This window comes from Empidonax traillii, unplaced genomic scaffold (genome assembly GCF_003031625.1).
Source record: "Empidonax traillii isolate 1590-97213 ecotype Southwest subspecies unplaced genomic scaffold, ASM303162v1 scaffold24:size2376012, whole genome shotgun sequence".
NCBI lineage: Eukaryota > Metazoa > Chordata > Aves > Passeriformes > Tyrannidae > Empidonax > Empidonax traillii.
Window position 1 is genome coordinate 629234 of NW_020955217.1, and position 19381 is coordinate 648614.

A 19381-nucleotide genomic window follows, 5' to 3' on the forward strand; every position below is an offset into this window, starting at 1 on the left:
GGGCATCTCAGAAAGTATTAGACATTTACATTTCAGCAAATTATTCAAGTCCTACAGCATTGAAGTATGTCTGTTTTTACAAGAAGCCAGACAGAGAATGGGCAGATTGCTGGTAAATCACTTGTGTCTGAGATCAAGGGGACTGCAGATGAGGCATGAAACACAAGTGCCCACACATCAACTTTTCTTCTGTAACCTCTACCAAAACAGCTGCCTCTGGTGAACATACAGCTTATAAATTAGCTTTGTCTCTAATTGGGACTGTGTGCAGCTGGGAGAAAGGAGCAGTAAAGGCACCCACATGCTAAAAGGACATCAATGAGTCTCCTCTTTCCAGGTGAAGACAGGCATGCTGGGTGCATGCTTCCTAAGCAGCAAGCATCCTAGTCTGATTTCCATCATCCAGAAAACACTTCATTTCTGAAAAAGATCTACTCTGCAGTTTGATTCCATTCTGGCTGAGAGCAAGGCACTTGTCTGTGGTGTTAATTGCTAAAAATTTGGGCCTTGCAGAGGGAACAGTGGACTCTAAGGGTATCCATATGTGACTGTATGGGTACCAACCTTTGTTATCTCCAGAAACAGCAGGCTACATGTTGCCACTGTCAATGCAGTGCCATCAACTAATAAAGAGTTCATCCCCACTGCAAGGAATTACTAGGCAAAATGACTTCACTGTGCTGGCATTCAATCTGCAGGGCAATTACCTGGTAAACCACCGCAACACAACAAGCTCTTCCCTCCCACATGGTCTGAGTCAGTAGTATAGCTTCATCCTCCCACATCTGATCTGCAGCAGTCTCCTATCATGAGGAAGTCCAGCTTCAGTCTATGCCCTTCCCGTCCCCAACACATCTGCCATCCAACCATGTTGCAGTGACATGGTGGTCTGTGAACACCCTAATTAAGGTTTGATTGAACTGTTCTGTGGTGTCACTTTGGTGGTAAATCACCAAAGTATTTTTCTCCACAGGCCATCAAAGCCTGAGAAGTTTTTTTATCCCGCCCCTGTACAGTCATCTGATAAAGCACTACTAGCAGCAGCAATCCTACAGTGTCCAAGCCCAGCCCTTGGGAAAAGCACAGAGACTACAGACCAAGAGCGAGGACCTCTGTGAGGGCATATCAGCCACTGCAACACAGGCCACTTGCAGAACAACAGAGCAGCAGCTGCACCAACGCAAGGAACTGCTCATCTTCCAGCAGCTCATCTGGACATTATCTGTGCCAGGTTGAGCATAAGTACCACAAGGAGTATTTGCAGAGGCAAGAGAATGTAAGCAGAACTACAAGCTCCTTCATAAGCTGTGCCAGCTCTTCCCTGCAGTTATCCTCAAAATGGACCCAGAACTGGCTGTCCTAGCTGCAGAAAACCACCACCATAATACCTCCTCCTGCTTCAAGGGTACCCTTTGTGCAGTGTACTGATCCCTGACCAAGGGGTCTCCAACACATGCAAAGTCATGGTAGCCACATATGCTGTGCCAACCAGGCACAGTCCCTGGTGGTTTCTGGCCACATCAGTCACTTGTCCATCTAAACTCAAGTGGTTGGTCAGTGACCATGCTGGCCTCAATTTAACATTGGCCAACATTCTGTGTATTCACCCCTTATAAACCTTGCTGACGTATCACATTGACCTTTAGACGAAGTGGTGTAGGTATACTGGCCAAATTTTTCTGTGCTGCCCACAAAGCCAAAAGAAGTTGTTTGTGGTTGCTCTTAAATATCATCATTTCTCATCAACGAATGGGCAGAAGAGGAGAGGCAAAGTAGGTGACATTTCCCATACATGAAAATTGCAAACCTGAAAATGCTGAGGCAAAGTCTAACAAGGTTCTTACAGGGTTTCAGGTATCAGGAAATTAATTCGTGCATTTAGGTGAGTTAAGTTTAACAGATGGTTAACAATCTATATGGATAGCAAACCAGTGATTACAGGCACATTGGATCATGAAAAGTTCTGTGCTTTGTAGTGGTGTAAAGTGGCTAAGCACTAGTTAGAGGAAGGAAGGATTGGTTCTGCACTGTCTAGAAGGACATGTCACACTGTGTTTTGTGTAGGAGATGGGATTTTAGGGTTTCGGTTTTTTCACCTGTTCCACCATTTCCAAAAATTCATAGACTATGCATTTTGTGTTTTATAAGTGACTGTAGTGACTACACTGTGGGCATGTATGACTCAGGATAGATACACATGATGGCAGTGGGATTGCCCTGTGATGTCCAGGGTTCCCAGTGGGAAAGGCAATACCTATTATCTACGTTGTTCTGATGTAGAGGACGTGGCCATAATGAAACCAGACCACCAGTTTCAAGGTACGGTCCACAAGGATGACCTATATGAGGATTGAGATCACTGATGCACCAGAGAAAAGGTGACTCCCTCAAGAAAATGCACAGCAAGGGAAACAAGCCTGCACAGGACCTCTGCAACTGTTCATGATGCACAAGACATCCGTGAAGGCTGCCAACAACAGCCTCGATTAGTACTGTGCTTACCAGTGGTCCGCACTGAGAGGCAGTGAAAAGGGCAGCAAAGACCCCACTTTCTACAGCCACTGCAGGCCACTGCAAATTTCTAGGAAGATGACATTATTTTACCAAACAACACTTGTTTCACTGGCCTTGAAGCTCATCTTCACCAGAGACAACAAACTCCATGGCAAGGGAAGCCAGGAAACTTCTCTGTGAGGGACCTTTGCAATGTCTGCAACGTAAGAATAAAACCACTTGTTCAAGACAGCTGCCCTGCATATAACACTCGTGTGACAGAGCTCTTCCACTGACCTCTCTTCTAGTAGACATACATCTACCTTCTCTGTCATCTTGCCACAGAAAACCAGAGGAAAAGCAGGCACCGACGTGGGAAGAGACTTAAATGGCAGCAACAGGAAAAACTTTCATACTGCCACACTGACACTGTGGGTGATACCCTTGTGCTTTCATCATGATGCCATCTGTAGGTGACAAGAGAACACGCTGCCTGTAAAAGAGAATTATACCATGCACAGACAAAGACCTGGATCATAGCTTTTGAACTATGAACACACTGTGAGAAGAAACACAGTTCTTCTGAACCAGTCAGCATCTGCCCCCCACTAAGTCCTCAGAAGTTATTACAGGGTTCCTTACATTGTTTTCACACAAAAACAATGTCAAAAACCAATGACAACTGTCTGCACAGGCATATTCATTCTAATGACCTGATATTATACGACCCAAAAATGCACCTCAGTTTCATGCTGCATGCCAAAGAGGTGCATTGTTAACCAGTCACCACAGGACTCTTCCGACGCTGTGAAGTCATCTGTCCACCTTACTCAGGCAGCTGAAAAGGGACACTGCTATACCTCAGGTACTTGGAAGAATGTCCGGCACAACTCATTTATAGATTCACAACAGCCTCATACAAATGACATTATTATCTAAGTACCTTTTACCATATTTTAGGTGTGTAAAGGTGAAAAACAAATGAAAGTATTTTTCAAAACATCTGCGGTAAGTAACACAGTTGCAGACGTCTTTAAAACACACAAGCAAAGATACGACAGGAAAACCGCACTTAACCTACTTACACTGAGATTAAATCAGGAAGGACTCTCTTCCCCCGCTACAGAAATCAGTTGCTGGGGTTTAACTTTCAGCATACCTTATGACTCAGGTTGCATCCATCAGCAGAAAAAACACCTTCAGGAGACAACACATCTATCACAGAACATTTGCATTCCACTGGTGTCCCTACTTGTGTTCTTTTGGCTACTGCTAGTGCTCGTGGCTGGCTAAATGCATTTCTGCTGACATAGTTTCTCTTCTCTCAAATTCATGAACAGGAAAGAAAATAATAATAATATAGAATAATATAGAAATAATACAAATAATATAGAAATTATTTAACATTAATGGAGTACTAACAGGGAAAAATGAATATGCAGGACCAAATTCTCCATTTAAAGAAATCTATGGAGATTTTCTGAAGTTTGTGTTAGTCCCACACATGTGTATCCACATCAGGATGTCATACATGCTAAGTACAACTCATCAAACATGTCTAACAGTGCTATTCTGTCCATTTTTTTATCTACCACATGTAGAGTCCCTCACTGGTGAAAATTATAAATCACTTTTTTTATAATATAAAATAGCATAACTTGTAATGTTCCAAATAATTTTTTTTTCAAATCATGGAATTATTTTACAATTATAAAACAGAATAACTGGTTTGCCATCATGTTTTTCTTTATATAAGAGGATTCTGCATCTTTGCCTTGATTAAGCAAAAAACTTGAGCAGTACAACACATAAAAGCTTGTGTCTCTGATCCAGAAATCTGCCTCATTAATATTGCACAAGTTCTTCATATGTAAGTCTTATTTGTGAATGTAAAAAACAAGGAAAACCCAAAATTATACATGTAACATCTTTCTCTTTAACAAAGGGCTATGCAGAGGTAAAAGAGCTGTACAAAACCGTAAGGCAGACTGTGGGTGGACAAAAGGCATAAACTCAAGGATCTACTTTCTCTAATGTGTTTACTAAGAATATTTTATGATAATGTTTTAAATTATGTATACATATAAATACACTATACAAATATATAAACTGGTCCTGCTGCTGAAGGAAATTTTATAACTATGTACACATCTCTACAGATTAAATGCCTTGTTATGCAAGCAGCCAAGAGCACTGTTAGTTGCCAGTAACTTCAAGATGTCATCCTATTGACTTTGATAATTTTCAGATCTGTTGGCTCATATTTTGGCAAATCTGTATGTAAAAAAGTCCTGCCTTACCATTCCTTCCACCAACCAATCAATAGTCTAACCTGGTTATGATCACCTCAATTTGTAGCATCATCAAATATGGTCCACATATGCACTTAATATGTCCAAGTCTGTTTTCAGTTTAAAGCAATACCCCACAATTTTCATTAAAAGTAAATCCATTTTATATCCTGTGTTCTGATACCAAAACACAAAGACCAACAAATCCCACTCCATGTTTCTCAGCAAGTTTTTCTTGTTCTGAAATATGGCATTCTCTCTCATCGTAGTTTTCCTAGCCTCTATCACTCCATGTTGATCTATTCTGGTCAGCAAAAGGTCTATGGCAGACAAGGCATCACACACAAGTCTTGGCCAGTCTCCAGTGCCCTGATAACAAGAAATGCTATTAAACAGTATTTCTAAAAAGGAACAGTAACAAAAAGGGAGAAAACCTCTTAAGGAATGATACCAAATGGCATCTCATGCCAGCCTGCCTTACTGAGGGTTGCTCTTGTTTGGCTTTGCAAAGCACTCAGTATTTTGACTTCGATCCAGCAAAGCAATTCTGCATTTCCCATGCCTTTCCACCACTGACTCGCAGGGAACTACTTGTACACATGAAGACAAACCTACACTTCATATTTTTTGGGTCAGGATCAAGGCACCAATCATCTTTCTGGATACTTGTTTTGTTATGAGAATTGGTTAAAATAAGCTAAAAAAATAAATCTTAAAAGTGTGAGCTTTAGAAAGCCTCAAGACCCAGGAACATTCCTAAAATAATTTGCATTCCACAGCAGCAGGGCAAAACCATTTCCATTTCAATGAGCTTGTGGAGAGGACTCTGGTCTACTGGCTGAAACTCAGGACTGAACCCTGGCATAAAATAAACACCAAACCCACTTGTAGAAGGTCACGTGAGAAAGCACTTTTTCCTGTTCTCCCTCAGTACATTGGCTAAAGTTTTTCTTTGCTTCAGACCTGTATCCTAACGCTCATTTCAAAACAGGCATTTCCACTCCTCTCTGCTGGACAGGGGCTGGTTGGCAGGGAATTTTCCTGTCCCTTTCCTGCATCATCCTCAAGCAGCTGTCCCCAAAGAGTTCGACAAATATTTGACAAAAACCTTGGTTTTAACACTTGCTCCTTTCACAAGCTTTATACAAATAAAACACACAAGCAGCCACAAACTTTCCAAAGTGGTGAGCTAAACCCACAGTGGAGACAGACAGACAGACAAGTTCCCCCATGGTGCAACAGTAACTCTTGAGACCAGAAAGGGGGAAACACACTTAGCCAGTACTTCAGCCAGTACATCAGTAAACTTCAGGAAATCATAAAAACAGATTTCTCATCTGGAAGCCTACACCCTACCTCACACATCTTGCTTAGTAATCGAAAATCTCCCAGCTTCAGATGCTCCCAAACTTGCACTTATCTACAGCACCACCCAGACACATTCTAAGCACTATTGCAATAATGCGATGCAGTATGTAATGTTGCCGCTAAATACTTTTATTCAAATTATTTAGTCAAAATTCCACTTCTCAGTTTTGCTCACTCACACATTTACCTGCTTCAGTTTTAAATGCTGTGAAATTACTACTCCATTCAGAAACTTGTAAAGAATTTTTACCTAAAAAAGGATTTCAGGTCAAGAATATTGGTATTTTTCAGGCATTTTAGATGCAACAGGTGATCTTAATAGTGACTTCAGCAGTTTAGCAGCTTGGCTTCTTTAGTTGCTTCATAAAAGCTAGATGTCTCTATACATAAACTATGTATCAAAACATATTTAATGCTCTTTCACAATATGCCTCGCTGTTTGTAACCAGTGTCTCAGCTGGAAAAAGTGTTTTCCTTTTTCTGTCTACTCCTGCAGGCCTCAGAGATTTGCTTGAGCTGTCTGAAGGAAGCAATGATAACACTAATACATCCTTAAAGTCTAAAGCATAAGCAAAGAGTTTCCACTAAGAATTTAATATTCAAGGTAGAGAGACAGCAGTAACTGATTTCTTTAATTCAATGCCACAAGCCTTACACTGGACAACAGCTGCCTGTCACATCCCTCCATTTGTTTCCTTCAACCTGCACACTCAGATTTTCTGCCAACAGCAGCTGGATCTGTCAGCGGCAAACTCTGCAGCAATACCATCTATATCCTTTCACTTCTGTTCACACATATGGACTGGCTGGAGCCAGGACACTGCACGAAAAATGCAGCCAACCACTTCACACGCTACAGAGGCAAGGGGCAATTATTAGAACTAATTTACTGAAACTGGCCATCACACTAATTGTAAGGGGCTAATTCGATTGGAACTAAACTGTAACTTGAGGAGTGATTCCTTATTGCATTTGCTTAAAGAGTATGTTAGTTTTAGTGGTTACATTTTCATAGTAGTGCTTAGAATGCCTATGGTGCCCAAATCTAAAAATATCCAAATACTCCAAATACTGGATATATGCCTGATTAATGAAAGTTGCACATTCCCAACTCCTATTTAGCTGTTTTCTTAGTTCTTCCTTTGGTTATCAAGCCCTATGATGACTCCAAAATTCCACGAATTGTGACTTGCAGGTTACTGATGAATAAAAGCAGATATTCATGCAGGCCACTATGCATGAATAGAAGCAGATGCAGACCACTCATATGCAGCACAGTAACCCGTTTCTCAGATAAAGGAGAGATAAAATGTGGCTCCCCACTGTCAATTAAGATCAATTGAACCTCTTGTTCTCCCTTACTGACAGCTTGTCACAGAGTTATAACTGCAGGTTTGGACTGGAAGCTACCTCAGTAACTGTAAGGTTTACAAACCTTTTGGGGATTCTATGCCACTTCCTGCACATTACTCAAATGAGAAGCCAAAAAAAATGCAGCATTACATGCACAGTGTTCGTGCTTGTGTAAAATTTCAACCTAGACAGCAATGTTGTTTTCCTGTTTTCTCCAGCAAAACTGAAACTTGAATAAATTAAAGGACACTGTCTCTTCTCTATGCAAACTTCTTTACTTCAGTGAAGGAGAATGCCAAAGGAATTATGAACCAGGATAACAAGGCCAATGCTGAAGAGCCCTGAGGAGATCGGTAAAGGAGGAGTTCAGCCACTACTTCCAGAGAATGAAAAAAACAATTTAAAAATAAGTAACCATTAACTCCCCTGTCAATACCAATTAATAGCGTGAAATATGGTCCACCATGGATTAATGAATGCAAAGTGCAGGCAAATATAAAATATACCCTCTGTTTCAGCAGTTCAGCATTTTTATTGTATGCCAATTTTTCAGAGACAGCCTTGGAACCTGATTAACTTTTACCAGCAGAGGCAAAGAACACTATTTCTTAATTTAAAAGCTATCCCGATATAGAAAAACTTGTTACAATAATGTAAAAAAAAAAAAAAAAAAAAAAAAAAAAAAAAAAAAAAAAAAAAAAAAAAAAAAGTGATCTCTAATCTTTTAATAAAAGTTCACAAAAAGGTCATTTGTCTGTATTTCTTCACTCAGTTGAATGGCTTGACTTCAACTCCAACTCTGACATTTGAAACATCCATCCAGTATGGTTCTGTGAGTTAATAAAAAATAACCCTAAGAAACTCAGATGTTTGGCATTTGCACCCCAAATTATCAGAAAGTTGGTTTAATAATTTTTAAAAACCTACAGAAATATATTCTGTCAGACGTTTATGTGGAATGAGAGGTCTGAAAGTGGAAGAACTTTGGGTTATCTAACAGTGTCGGCTATCCAATACTTGGATGGTTTCTGTCAACGATTACTGAAGCGTATTTTACTTGTCACACCACAACATTCTAGTCTCCAACATTTACTACAATCTTAATGAAAAACTAACAGATTTCTAATGAATGGTCACTAATGATTTGCCAGCCAGACTTGTATTATGAGAATCCATATGATTCAAGAGCCAGTGGCTCTGCTGGGACAAAATAAAAGCACAGATCACACTCTCCACAAAGATGCTAGTTGAAGTTGTTCTGTAAACTCCATGGATTCAACTTTTGAAGAATATCCTTGTCAAAATAAATTATATTAAAATGACAATGTAATGCAATTTCAGATTCTGAAACCCAAATATATTATTAGAAGTATGACAGCCACTTTAGTATCTAAAAAGATGTGCGTTAATTTTTGCTATCATGCTGTAATTTAATATTTAAAATTATAACCTATGAGTTTTTCTAAATTAGATGATTATTCAATTAATTTATAAAATAATCACTGACCACAAAAATAATTCAGAGCCTTATATAGTCTAAAAAGTCAGTGAATTTGAAAAGTAAAAATTTTTACAGTAATATATCCTGCTAATATTTTTACAGATCAAAAAAGACCCTCATTCTACATTGTTGTCAACTCTTTTGTGAACTGCTTTTTTGATCTGATAACAAAACATTTAAAATAATCTCCTTTTTATTCTCTATTTTCTATTAGTTAAAGAGGCCTATACTAATTTTTGTAATGTGTTATTTTTAAATTATTTTATAATGTTGAGATATTAAATGTTGATAAAAGTGGTATGAAAAACTGTAAGAACAATTTAGAAGGGGGAAAAAAAAATCACTTCAAGTCCTATCTTTGCTTTCAGAATAAGATAAAGAGGGAAAACCAATTTACTCTCCCATTTGTCCTTGCTTTGTTTTCTTCCTTATCAATCTCTCTGGTTTGGTCAGGGCAGCCTTTCTTCATCTTATTCAATAAATGCTTGAAAATTAGGATACATTTTTATTAGTCAAAAACCTTGACATACCTTAGCAGACTCAAAGAAAAATCTGTATAGCAAATTCAGGCATTAAAAAGGGAGATGACTTCTTCTATCACTTACACTTAAAGTATTTTAGAGAGAAGCATGTAAATGTGCACAGTTCAAGTAAAGATGATTTCCAAGCCTAAAAATTATTCCTGTCACTGGCAGCTGTTACGTGAGAAGTAAAAAGGTCCAGAAGCCTGGGCATGACCAGTGATAAGAATATCATTATGATCCATCTGCAACCGCCAAGAGACACAAAATGCCTCTACAATCTTTCGTTCTAAGCAAAATTAAAATTCCAAAGCAACAGGTTTTCAAACCAGGACATAGAGCGTGTCACCATAAAAACACGTCCCTGACCCCCCCAAATGGGTTCACATAAGGGCAAGCTGAGAATACCTTTCAGAACTACAGAATTTCAGTATCACAGATTTTACAGTACACGTGTTTGCTTTACCTGTGTATGTACTTGCTTTGTGGGGAAAGGAGTGTTAAGTTTGTAAAAACAAGTGAGTCATGAACAAGTCAAAATATTTCCAGTAAACTTATTTTTGCCTGAATACACTGAGTTAAGTGAAACCAAAACATTTTGCAGAAATGTATCAGTTTCACTGACTTGTGATGAATCAATGATGTAGGCTGTGTTACATTTCACTGAAATTGTTAGTTACAGAATCACGAGTCAATTGGGTTGGAAAAGATCATTGAGATCAACAACTCCAACATGACTGAACACCACCATGTCAACTAGACCACGGCACTAAGTGCCACATCCAGTCTTTTCTTAAACGCCTCCAGGGACAGTGAGTCCACCACCTCCCTGAGCAACACATTCCAATGTCTAATCACCCTTTCTGTCAAGAAATTCTTCCTAATGTGCGCCCTAAGCCTCCTCTGGTGCAGCTTAAGACTCTGTCCTCTTGTCCCGTTGTTAGTTGCCTGGGAAAAGAGACCAACCTCCATCTGTCTACAGCCTCCTTTCAGGTAGCTATAGAGAGTGATGAGGTCTCCCCTGAGTCTCCTCTTCTCTAAGCTAAACAACCCAAGCTCCCTCAGCTGCTCCTCACAGGACTTGTGCTCCAGACGCTTCATCAGCTATACTGCCCTTCTCTGGACAAGGGGAGTTTCATTCTCCTTCGTTTGGGATATAATAGCTTTCTCCCAACTGTGGAAATCCTCACCTTACATGATTTTTCTTATTTTCATTAGCATCTACCACTGAGTGATCTTTTGATCTCCTTCAAGTGCCTAGCACCACTGGAATAAGGAAGGGCTATGTGGCTGCCACATTTACAAGAGGTAAATGATGCTTCTACTCAGGATACCTCATCTGCTAGTTTTCAAATGTCTCTTCCACTGAAAGAGGGAGGATTGGTTTTATTACAGTGCATTTGGACTCATTCTGGCCAGTAGCCCTGGTCTTTTCTTGGATGAGCCATTAAAACACACAAACACAGTGTTAAAACATAGTGTTTCAGCCGCCAAATCACCTGTTACTGTCTCACTGGGAGAGATATTAAGTCACTTGTTTAATTAATATGTGCAATTGCTGAGATACCTAAGTGCAGATGAAGTAGAAAAGCATTACATCTTCTTAGTTTATCTTAATCACTTTAAAAGGGTTTAATGTCTTTCCCTTACTCAATGAGGCAGGTGAGCCATGTCTCCCAGCAAAAAAAAAAAAAAAAAAAAAAATCAGAAGCCAGAAAGCATCCCAAAACCACGTCCCAGAGCATTTCAAAGGTTGCCTCTCTGAAGAGACAGTTAGCACAGGTTAGATACTGCTACATTAGTATTTTCCTAAGTGTACTCTACCAGCTGCTATTCTGCATTTGCTGCCAATGCATTTTCTGCTACAGTTCTTCAGATGATCATTTGATGATCTAAGTTTGACAACAGACCTCTCAACAGGATAAACCCAGCAAATTTACTGATCTGTGGATGAACCTTGCCATTCTGGAGTGACTAGAGCTCCTGAAGTGGCAGCACATGACTTCCTCCAACATGGTTAGTATCACTATGAAGACAAAGCTTGGTGCCATCTGTGCAGTGAACATGGTGAGAAGTTCCACAAGGTGCATCTGGGTCACGTAGGTCATCTGCAACACCCCTCAGCACACAGAGCTGTCATTTAGCACTGAAACACCTCTAAGTGCAACATGCAGGTCTGGGCAGCCACTAGTTGAATTACCTTAAGCACGAGAGCAGAAGCTTCCCGGTCAGGACCCCCACTGCCCCATGTAAGGCAAAAGGAATAGTATCACTCAAGACATCCAAGAGATGAATGCTCTCCTATTATATCCCAACATACAAAGGAGATAATTCCCCTGCTCCCAAGATACACAGAAAATAGATAATGACAAAGGATCCTCCTAGGACAGACCCTCTTCCACCTCCCTCAGAGCAGGGAAGGAGAAGACAGGAGACAACAACTGGGACAGGGGATCCCACATTACACAGGGGACTGTCATCCAGCAACTGGGCTGGGATGAACATCAGCACTTACTACCTGACCCCTGTGGGCCAGACAGAGCTGTGAGTCATTTTCCCCACTACTAAATCATTGCAAAGGCAGGACTATGTGCCACTCACAGCAGATCATGGTAATATTCCTGAGATACTCCTTATATCTTTCTTTATACTTGTAAATTAAGAATAAAAAGATAAAATGCACACAGTTCTTCCACAAAGCTACTTTTCCAGGCTTTTCACTGATACTAACAAGAACTAGAGTTTGCGTTTATATTTGTTTATTATCTTCAAGAATTTCTTAGATGAATCTTTCTATACTTAAAACCCGAGGCTCTCCAGAGGAAAAAATTACAACAAAGAAGAATGCTTTGTTACCAACCCAGCACAACTGAGTTTAATTTAAACTCTTTTACGACCCACTGCAAGGACTAGAAATGCATGCTTTTCTGCATTTTATTCCAACTGCAGTTTTTTGGGATTTAAGCAAGGGAATATACAGTGTCAGTTTTCAGGGATGCACTCTGAAAAATCACAGAATCTGAATCAGAGAAAACACTGTGAGGTAATTAGTGTGATCAAGTTATCTCTCCAATTCATTAGAACTAAAAATCAATGCCTTGTGGTACAATCTCTGTTATATCATGAGTCCAGCTTGCAATGACGGGTAGGTAATACTATTTGGGAAGCTTAAATTTTGCTATCTCAAGTTGTCTGTGAAACAGCTTCTCCTAAAATAGTGCTCTAGATGCAGGAAGGAGAAAGATAAAAGCAGATCTACTCTGTCCTCTAAGAGAGAACCAGTTTACAAAGGCATCCTTGATCTGATTTAGCACTGCAACTCATGCCATTGTACAAAAGATCAATCAGGACGAGCAGAAAAAGCAAGAAAAAAGAGGAAATATGAGAAGCATACAGACAGTAAAGTCCACTGGAAAGAACTGTCACTTCTATATTGTCATGTTGGAGACATCTGAAATCCAAACCGCTCTTTCACATCAAACTGCAAATAGGCCACATACAGAAAAATGCATTGGAAGACAGAGATAAGGCAGCAAAAAAGCAAAGTTAGAAGCAAAGTATTTATTTGATTATCCTCAGGATATGTGTGGGATTACATTTTATGATCAACTTTCAAGACTTTCCCATATAGAATTCAAGTCAACTGACCTTCTTTCTGTCCTAACTCTTGTTATTTCCTGCTAGTTATCACAAAATAGCAGTATCCTTGGCATCATTTAAAGAGATTTCCTACTTCTTCCCACACACGCAAGAGAAGAACAAACAGTTTCTTCTGGGTTTAGTGAAAATTAAAAGATGTGGCTGCTTGCACGGTGGCACAGGCTTAAGTAGAAGTGTGTGACTGCTGTTCCCTTGGTGTTTGAAGCAGTCTTGTTTGCTTCCTGCTTATCTTTGAAAGCAGGAACATCTTAAAATAAAAGTGCAGCAGGGCCAGTAGGGAACTAGTTGGCAATGCTCTAGTTCTGAAAACATCTTGTGTGTTGGATTGCTCTTACTGAAGAGTACTAGTTAGATTTGTAAAGTCAGGTGAAACTTGTAACACCAGCACTGACTGTCTTAAGTACAGTGCGTGTATTTACTTATGGATAGGGTGGAGGTTGATGTTTTTTTGGGTTTTAATCATCAGTCAAGAAATTAGGAGTCGAGGGAGAGGGACAGCAGCTCAGGTCCCAGGCATGCAACACACTGCAGATTAAATGTATCTCAATAGTCATAGGGAGCGGAATTATCTCATGATGTTTACTTTCCACTGAGCCCTGACAGAAGGGCAGAGAGGGAATACATGCATGTGCTAACAGAGCTTCACAAGGGGATTTTCACTGCAGAGAAAATTACAGAACTGAACGGAAATAGAAGTTATTGTCTTTAGTTAGACAGCATGAATCTGTGACCTGCAAGTGTCCAGCTTAGAAGAAAGTCTACCCACAAGTAATGCACTCAAAATTATTTAACTCTTCATTTTTATCTTTGAAAAACTCAAAAACTCAGCAATTTTAAATAAACTTGAAGATGTCAAATTAAGGCTTCAACCTGGTTAAATTTAGAGAATGAATTAGATGATTAAATGGACCCCTTAAAGAAATAATTATTTATTTTCCTTTGTTTATGTATCTTTTCCTATCAAACTCTCCAAACCTCCCACTACTGTTCTCACTCTGATGCACAAGTCCAGAAGAACTGGTATAGTCCTTCTAATCTTATTTCTAGCTTTTATTCCCACTCTTGCACAAATAATCCTATTATCAATTTTTAGCATCTGCGTGATTAGAACGATCAGGCCCTATTTACATGTCACAGCACTAAACAATTCAAAATGCAGTTACGCAGTTCTACTACTCCAGGATCTATACCCACTCCCATTAGGTTTGCAAATGAGATTTTGACTGCTTTGACTTACAATTCAGGGCAAGTAAGTGCACACTAATGGTGGGAAATATACTGCACATACAGTGGCACCACAGCAGCAAACATGCACAGTATCAAGTAATAGTCACACAATTTGTCACTGATCCTGTCCCTGTACCTCTGTCTAGCAGAGCTACCCTTGTTCCACCCAGGGCCACCTGTCACCCACAGCCCCATTTTGTCTCGCACGGTTATGACCACTCCTCATGCACAGAGGCAGAGCAGTGCTCTGTGCGCTGCTTCTTCAGACCAACAACAGGGACAGGAAGGACCGGTGAAGGGAAATTCCCAGTGACACCATCTTTATTCCTCCTCAGTGAAGGGTCAGAGCACAACAGAAATGTTGCACATTACAGGATCGGTGGTGTACTTCAGACTGCACAACAAAAAAGAGATGCTCTTTCTGGAGAAGCTGCCAAGTCAGGATGGGACTGATTGACACTTTGTGCTACAGTACGTGACTAGGTATCTGAGGCTCAAATAGACAGATTTTCCACTAAACACTGGGACAACCAGTAATAAGGTGCACATGCTAATGTAATTTTACAACTGCAATACCAAGATGTGAATGCTCAGACTGGGAACCTCCTCCTCATTCTATCAGAGCCAGATTTGCTGATCTCCTGGTAATAATGCCAAGCACATTCTCTCTTACTGCTTCTTGGAAAACAAACACCTGTATCATTTGTATTTATTCAAGAAGATCCTCATCAAGGTGATATGAGTATTCCTACATGTTGAACAAAGTAGCCACAAACAAATACATATGTAGATATATGATGTTCCCAAAAACATAGCTTGGATTCTGTCCTACAGTCTTTTATATATTAAAAATATGAGCTGAGGTGGGAAGATTATGTTTAAATTCACATTTTAAAGACAGTTACTACTTTGTGCTCTTTATCAACTACTTCACATATATTCTACAAAAGCAGTTAGCCTTACTGGCCCTCCTTTGTAAGGAAAAATATACTGGTCATGCTCAAGTCAGACAGGGAAAGCAACACTCCTCAGAGAAGAGTTTGGCTGTCCCAAATTCACCTTTCTATTAAATGAACTGTCATTTGACTAAGGGACACAGACTCTTAACAGGGAAATAAAAAACAACTGAAAGTTAAATTTTAACCAAGTTACGTACTTTAGGGAAAAAAAATCATATAATGTGGTAAATCCCTCTTTCCCACAGAAAACAAAACAAAACAAAAGTAGTGTATCCCGTAGGAGTCAATGACAGCTCAAGGCTTGACCTCAGCAAGCTGTCAGCCTACTGAAGAGAGATGAAAACCTGATGCAAACCGCGCTGCGGCTGCTTCTGTCGGCGGGGATTTTGATGACGGCGTCGACACCCTTGTGCAAGCGGCGGGCATACCTCTGGGCCCGCAGATGTTTTCCCACGCGGGAACAAGCCTCCCGGACCACGACCCGAGTCTCTCCTCACGGGGGTGCCACGGCCAGACGCGCATCACGGCACCGCCCGCTGCCCCGCGCTTTGCCCTGAGAGCCCCGGGAGGGGCTGGAGAGCGGTGCGAAGGAAAGATGAGGATATGTCCGTCGTCCCCCCGCCCCAGTCCCCGGTCCTGCGGCCCTTCGGAGCCCGGAGGCAAGAGGGGACGGGGTGGGCGCCCGTCCTGGGCTCCGGTGCGGGGCGCTGCGGGCGGACAAGCGGGAGAGCCTGCGCGGCGGCCGGGGCGTAGGGAAAGTCGAAGGGGGAGAAGCGGAAAATAAGTAAGTAAAGACGAAACTCTCCTCCTGAAGGGGGACACACTGCGGCACAGTCCGCTTTCCTGCGGCGGTAGGCGGCCCGCCCGGTCCGACACCCCCGGTGCTCGGCGCCCGCCCGCCGGTGCCCCGCCTGGAGCGGGTCCCCCGCTCCCCGAGCGCCCCGGCCCCGCTGTGGAGCGGCGGAGCGACCCCCGCCCGGCCCGGCCCCGCTCGCCGGCCCCGCTCACCTCATGGCCCAGCTCCGCGGGCGCCGCCCGCTCCCCCAGCGCCGGGCCGGGGAGCGCAGCGGCGGCGACTCCTCCCGTCCCCGCGGCGGTGCCCGGCCCCGGGAGGCGGCTGGCGGCGGGGCGGCGGCGGGCGGGGCGCGGGAGGGCCGGGCCGAGGGGCGGCCGCGCCGCGTCCCCTCCCCGCTCCGCCCCTGCGGGGCAGCGCGGGCCGTGGGGACGAATACCGAGCGGAGTGCGGAGGCGAGTCCGGCCCCGGGGGTGTCCGAGCGCTCTCTCGGGAGCAGCGTTCCCGGGAATCTTGATGGAAACAGAGTGTGAGTACCGCGGCTGTCCGGCCGCCAATACTGCCTCTGCTGTGGCCTCACGGAGTTATCCGTACTTGTGAGGATCTACACAACCCACCACCTGCGCTAGTGGTGGTTATTTATTTACTTCCCAGGAAGCATCTCACAGCATTAAGAATGTCCTGCACGCATGTATTGGTTTTGCTTCCTTCACTTAGGGTTCTGTTGCAGACCCGCACCCTAGCAGGCTGAGGGGCGCGGGAAGGCATCATGTGCACATTCCCTGAAGCGAATGGTGGCTGTTTCTTCTTGTCCTGTCGCGGGTCATCCCTGGGGAGATGCTTCCACCTTCTCCATAACCACCCTTTCAGTGCTGGGAAACCATGGTCAGATCCAGCTAAGCCTTCTCTTCTCCAGGCTGAACACACCTAGTTCTTTCAGTCTTGCTTGCTATGGCAAGTTCACATTTAAACATCTCTGTGGCCCTCCATAGGAACCCCTCCAATTTTTCAGTGCCTCTTTTGAACTGGGGAAGACCACAGCTGGGGGTCAGTCCTCCAGAAGTGGACCAACGAGCGCCAAATAGAGAGGAATAATGGCATCCCCTTGATCTGCTGGATATGGTCTTGCTGACACAGAACACCTACCCCCAGCCCGGTCTAAAGTAGATATAATTTCATTTCCAAAGCATGATTGAATCCCAATTGCTGTTAAGTCAAAATCCACTGTTAGGTCGTTTTTAATAGCAGGTGTTATCTCCGTAGTGGCTACAAGATCCAGCTAGGACACTCACAGATAAAAGTAATCCATTGGGCAGTTGCAAACATTGTAACAGCATCTCAGCCAGACTTCTTGTCAGAAATCATGAACTCCATGGCAGTCAGCAGCATGGGATATGCCACCACCAGTATTGCTACAGTTCACTGTTAAATTTATTAACTTAAACTTCCAGTGACAATACACATGTGCTAATATTATCATATGTTAATAACCAAGGCCTGGGCAACTCGAGAGCACCAAATGTCTGTGGTGCAGCTGAGAAGGAGAAGTGAGGCATCATAAGGCAGTTTATAATTACAATGATACTGCAATCAAGCAGCACAACAGCTAGACCACTGAAATGTACTCTGGGCCATGTCTAGCGGCTGGTTTGTGCTAGTAAAGAAAACCTGGCAGACAAAAACCATACTGAAATAATTTCATTATTTCACTATGATAGATACTGTCATACTGGTCTAAAGATGTCTTCTGCAGGAGTGCAGGACAGGACTCCATGGCTGTGAACACCACCGGGCTATTGCTGTATATTCCTGTTGTTAATACAGCTTCCTCAAGCTCCTGACTTTGTAGCCATTAAAAATGGATAAAGTAAGGTTCATGTTTAAGACATGCATATAAGCAAGTAAACAAACAATTTCATAAGTGTATTCTTTTTATTTGTTCTCTTTGCAGCATTTTGAAACCCATGATTTCTGCCAGCAGCAAACTTGTCATGAACTTTGGTCTCACCAGAAAGTTCTCAAAGTGCAGTGACAAGTCTGTCAATATGCAGTGGAGAAATGTGGAGAATCCAGTGGTCCCAGTGTGGTCCATCAGTACCAAAAGGATCCCCAAGCTGAATCAGGGTCAGGCAGTAAGTCTCAATGACTTTCCAGCTTCCCAAGTGGATGTTGAAGTAAACAAGGAGATAAACTGCTGGGCTGGTGGTTGAAGTAATGCTTTGGCTTTTTGCAGAGAAATCAATAGATGCAAATCACTTGGATACAGCCATATTGTAACCAGCTGCTTTTAATAAAGCACACAAAGATAGGAAGCACACACACTTCTGTTTAAGGTGTTTACTGACAGGCACCCAGCTCATTGGGCATGAGCAGAGGAGCTATTACCTCAACTCCTCTGCTACAACTGGTCCTTTGGTCACAGTGCAAGGCCATGAACTTCATGTCTGGTTTCTGGGAGAAAGCACTCAGAAGTCTGCATCCTGGGTCGAGCACCCAGATGTGTTAAGAGTTGCTTATCTGCTTGCTTATTGTCCGAAAAGATGGCTGAATATAGGCAGGGAAATGTACTTTTCCTCCAAACTCTTTCAAAGGACAGTCTGAAACAGTTCTGCTGAACTTTTTGAAAGGATTCAGCTCAACCCTAGGGCTGAGGCATAGCATGGAAAACTCAACAACTGCAGCTAAAAAGCCCTGAAGCCCACAATACTCAGAAAAGTGTTCAAGGCAAGGCTGGATGGGTCTTTGAGCACTCTGATCTAGTGAAAGATGTCCCTGCCTATGGCAGGGCCGGTTGTTGGATTAGATGATCCTTAAGTTCCCTTCCAACCCAAATGATTCTATGATCTAGAGCGGACTTTATTGGGCGGCTCAGGTGTTGGCTTCTCATGTTATAAATGACTGGATTTTGCAAAAGGCTGATGGCTTGGGGTTTAGCAGAGGAGGGAAGTCCAGAGGGGTGTCACTAGTGCAGGGTGTGCATTGTGCAATAGGTGACAGCAGTGATGTGTTTCTCCCCGTTTCTACAGCCCGATTGCTGTGGGCTGTCCTGCCCTCTAGTGCCTGCAGCGACAGCTCCCTCTCTCTTCTCTCGGCTCCCCCAATGCATGCAGCACATGCACACGCACACCCAGGAGCTGCAGACCCCCATGCGCCCCCCCCCGTGCCACCCTGGGTGCAGAGCTGGCCACTCTTCCACCTTACCTGCCTGCTGAGGA

At 42.6% G+C, this 19381-nt stretch overlaps 1 protein-coding gene across 3 annotated transcripts in view; it reads right to left on the reverse strand.

Annotated features, from left to right (window-relative positions):
- Nucleotides 1-16458, reverse strand: part of PLAGL1 (PLAG1 like zinc finger 1) — a 46904-nt gene extending 30446 nt beyond the window's left edge. The window contains exon 1 of one of the 3 annotated variants that reach the window (XM_027904541.1): nt 16382-16458. The gene's annotated coding sequence lies outside the window, so the exon portion shown is untranslated. The remainder of the gene's footprint in view (nt 1-16381) is intronic. The other 2 variants (XM_027904533.1, XM_027904564.1) reach the window with 2 other exon arrangements.
- Nucleotides 16459-19381: the final 2923 nt, after the last annotated feature.